Source organism: Notamacropus eugenii, chromosome 7 (genome assembly GCF_028372415.1).
Source record: "Notamacropus eugenii isolate mMacEug1 chromosome 7, mMacEug1.pri_v2, whole genome shotgun sequence".
NCBI lineage: Eukaryota > Metazoa > Chordata > Mammalia > Diprotodontia > Macropodidae > Notamacropus > Notamacropus eugenii.
The window spans coordinates 25678478-25683052 of record NC_092878.1 but is presented as its reverse complement, the minus strand read 5'-3'; the positions used below and the strand labels follow the sequence as shown (position 1 = coordinate 25683052).

The window sequence follows — 4575 nt, the reverse complement described above, 5'->3', positions numbered from 1 at the left end:
TGCTCAGCCGTTTCTGAATCTGTGGGTATCCACATTGTTCCTAGTCCTTTCCTGCTATGAATATTTGGCATATATGGGGTCTTTCTGTCCTTAATTTCTTTAGGGTATTTGCCTACTACTGGGATTGCTATATGGTGACAGATATGAGAGATACTGTATGGGTAGGATGTGCAAGACCTTGTGATTGATTAGATACAGTGATTAAGGAAGAAGAAAGAATCAGGAATGACTTCAAGGTTATGAACCCATGTGATTAGAATGATAACATTGTCATCAATGGAAATGGGGACATTTGGAGGAGAGATGGATCTGAGGGGCAGGTGGATAGGCAACAAGAATTTATGAAGCACTTAGTATATGCCAGGCACTGGAGATACAAAAACAAACAGAAAGACAGTTCTTGCCCTCAGCAATGGGGGGAAATGACTTGATAAAGGGAATGGAAAAGTGGTAGGAGGTTCAAGACCTTGGGAGCTGTGAGGAGTGATAGGGGACGTTACAGTGGAGGGTACTTTGGCTGCAGAGGAGGACCAAGAGGAGGGTTCAAGCCATTTGTGCCACACATCTCATTTGACTTCTGTGTGTGTGAAATAGCCTTCCCCGGAGTCAAACCTGCACCTGATGAAACCACCTTTGGTGAAGCCTTACTGAAGAGGAAACAGGACCTTGCTCCCAATTCTGATGAATAGGCATCCACCCTTTCTCTGGTAACAAAAATCAAGAATGTGATTGACAACCTGATTGTGGTTCTAGGAACCTTCGAAGTGCTGTTAAACAGGTCCAGCAGGTGAGATCTTACAAGAAAGGAACCATGACCATGGGGCATGAGATGGCTGATCCAATAGTGATCCTAAAGAGCCTGCCAACATTAGAAGCTATTGCATCCTTGGAGGACAAAATGGAAAGTCTTAGAGCACAGGATTCTGCAAAAGTTTTGACTATGCTGACCCATGAAACTGGCTTTGAGATTAGCTCTGCTGATGCCATAGTGAGGATTCTTCTTACGATAGTGCCACCCAGTCTTTGAAAGCTGGCCCCAGAACTGCATTTGGATATCAAAGTTCTGCAGAGTACCTTGGAGGACATTTGGTATGCCAGTTAGTTTGAAGACAATGCTTCTCAGTCTATGGTAAAAGTTCTCATCTGTCTACTGGAGGACTTGAGGGTTTGGTTCTCTGGCTTTGAACCTCACACAGCTTGGAACCTTGACCTTTGGAGCTACTATGAACAAGCCTACCAGACAGCCCTTGGCCTTCAATGTTCAATGCATTCAGATTCTGGCTGGTGGGTTGTTTCTTCCTGGTTCAGTAGGGATTATTGACCCCTGTGAAAGCGGTAACTTTGGGTGCATACAGTCATGACCCAGGAACAATAGGACAAGGAGGATGTAGGAAGGTTCTTGGCTAGGAGGCTGATGCCAGTTATCTTGCCACAGAAATGTCCACCTGGGATGGAGTGAGAGTGACTCCTTCTGAAAAGGCTTGTGAGAAGCCTCCAGAAAAGAAGGAAAGTTGAGGAAGAAGAGGAGAATGCAGAGGAGTCACCTCAAGGTGGAGAGAGCATGAAGACCCAAGAGTGACCCCTTCTGGCTCTTTCTTGGCTGCCAAAGTCACCAGGCATCCTTTGTGAAGCCTGGTATGTGTGAGGGGGAGAGGATTGTGGGAAGAAAAAATAAGGCTGAAAACCCTCTGGAGGCCTTGGAGAAAGAAGCATTGTCTTGTAGGTGATTTGATGCTCCCTTGACTCAGCTACAAGAATATCATATTTGTGGCCTGTGTCGCAAAGGGAAGGTAGCCTTGCTTTGTTCTTTTACTGATTTACATATACCCTTTAATCCCTCCACAGAATAACCAACTCTGGAAACCCCACTAAAACAAAAATCTTCCAGAATTTTTTTTTGTTGAAATTATTTTGAACTGTTAGTGTCTAAAAGTTTTTTTTAATTTAGAAACTATTAAAAGTGTTTCCTTATGAAAAGTGGTAGGAGTGAGGAGCTACAAGATATCCATGTGGGAACATGGTGGCACAGTCTTAACAGTGAGGTACCATGACTGACTTGGGCCCATCCCCAAAATGGAGGCTCTGGAAGGAACTCACCAATAAGAGAAGGGGCCAGCATGGCAGAAGGAGGTGAGAAGTCAGCTAATTCATGGTGGGTGAAGTCCAAAATGTCAGAGACAGGAGAAGGTCTTAAGTTTTGTTTTGGATGCACTGACTTTGGTCTATCAGATGTCTAGATGGAGCTGTGGCACTGACCTTTGGTGATGCGTAACTGGAGTTGAGGGAGAAGGGCTTGATATGTAGACTTGGGAGTTTATCTGCATTATCATAGTATAAAGAGCTTTCAAGCACTTGCAAGATTAAATTTGAAAAGTGCTTTCTCTTCAAGAGAAGGAAGCTTTGATTCTGTCTCATTTTACATGAAGAAAGTGATGATTTGGTATGAGTTGTAGGTCATAAGGAAATCAAACAGTTACCACAGAGTTAGAGTCTTAGAAAAGGGAGGGACAGCATTTGTGCTCTAGAACACAGAGCCCCCATAGAGGTCAAAAGATTAGGATGAGCACGTGTAAGGATGTGTGAGAAGATCATACATCATATTAGTATGAGCAAGTCTGAATGTGTACACATTTGCTTGTGTATACAATTATGCATTCCCAGAAATGTATATTTGCAAATGTGTCTTGGTGTGAGTGAGGAGAGGAGACATGTCTGTTCCGTTTCTGGCATTTATTCTCCAACTTGTTTTTATGTTTCCTGGCAACAATGGCTTGGATGAAAGATATCTCTCTATCCCTAATGAAATAACAAAATAAAGATTGAAATAAAGGGGAAGGGAAATAGCACTGGGGACTGAGATGGATTTCCATTAGGTGTTTTGAGAGCTGCTAGGCTCAGTAATTAGGTTATCTCCTGAGACTTTTAATTGCTTTATTAAAAAAAAGAGAATGAAAAAAATGAACAGGGTAGTAAAATAAAGTAGGGATGTTCTGGAGTAGAGGGATGAGAAAGGGAACATCTGTGGGCTGGGGCAATAACTCTTGTCTTAACAAACACTTCCTTAGGATAAAACCCCTCGCACCCACCAGGGCTATTCAGAAGCCACTCACTGACATAAAAGTGTTGTTTTTCATAAGAAAACAGTGAGGGTCCTCAGGGGGAAGCCTGAGGGACTCACAGGAAGACCTGGGAACGTGTCCTGACTCTTGACACTGAATAGCTTTGCGACTTGGCTTCAGTGTAGAATGTGGCAGCAGTATCTGTGGCACCAACCTCACAGGGCTGTTGTGAGGATCCAGTGAGATAATGGCTATTAAGATGACCATCAATCAAGGACAATCTGGTGGAACAGTGCTTTAAGACCACCATCTGACCCTGGTCTGTGGTCCAAGAAGCCTAAGGGAGGAGCTGTGAAGGAAGGACTAATAGGCTTTCATTCCCTCTCTGTATGTGGGTAAAAGAAGCAGTGAGGTATAATGGTGTGGCTGCTAGACTTGGAACCAAGAAGACCTGAGTTTGAATCCCACTTTAGACTCTTACTAGCTCTCATTTTACCATGAGCAATGACTTTATTTTTCCCTTTCTTTGTTCCCTCCAGTGCTTAACACAGGGCTTAACACAGAGTAGGCACTTAATAAAGGTTTATTGACTGACTGAGTCGTTCTGGGTAAGTCACTTCACTTTTGGGACTGTCTTTCCATCTACAAAATGGACTTGATAACCTCTAAAATCTCTTACTTTTCCAAATCTATAAGTCTATGGTCCTATGAGTACTAGCCATCAACTTTCCAATTAACTAGCAATTAACTTAAAGCTTCCTTAAGGAGGGAGTGGGGTATCCAGAAATTATTTTTGATGCTCAACATCACATTTAAATGAGTTTCTGATCCATGAAATAGGACTGTAAAAGCTCAAACATTTGTCGGCCCTTCTGTAACAATAACAACAGCTTAAACTTGACAGTGACGAACTCATCTGATCCTCATAACTACCTCATGAGGTTGCACATGCCCTTGTTATACTTTTAATTTTACAGATGGGAAAACTGAGATTCAGAGTAGTTAAGTGACTTGCCGTTGGTCACATGGCTAAGAAATGACAGTATTGGGATATTCTGACTCCTAGCCCAGTGCTCTTTGTAGGGGAACAGGGTCAGAGAACAAGTGTTTAGCAAGCACCTACTGTGTTCCAGGCACTACATGCTTTGTAAGTATTATCTTGTTTGATCTCATAACAACCCTGTGAGTAGATACTATTATTATACTTTTTTCATGGTTGAAGAAACTGAGGCAAAGAGGGTTAAGTGACTTGGTCAGCTAAGAAATGTTTGAGGCTGGATTTGAACTAGTCTTTGTGACTCCAGGCCCAGCGCACTATCCACTGAGCCATTTAGCTGCCCCTACACTGCACAGTGCTGTGTGTACTACTATTAACCCATGTGAATGTTGCACATTTGGATATATATATATGTGTGTGTTTCTCTCTGTTCTCAAAATACCAGTTCTTGAATGTGTAAAACCAAATGTTTCTTTGGAAATAGATCTCACAAAGCCAAAACATGTTTCCTTTAATAGT

The 4575-nt window shown here is 42.5% G+C and overlaps 1 pseudogene; it reads left to right on the top strand.

Annotated features, from left to right (window-relative positions):
- The first annotated feature begins 434 nt into the window (after positions 1–434).
- Positions 435–3317, top strand: LOC140513135 (interleukin enhancer-binding factor 2 pseudogene; annotated as a pseudogene).
- The last annotated feature ends 1258 nt before the right edge of the window (positions 3318–4575 follow it).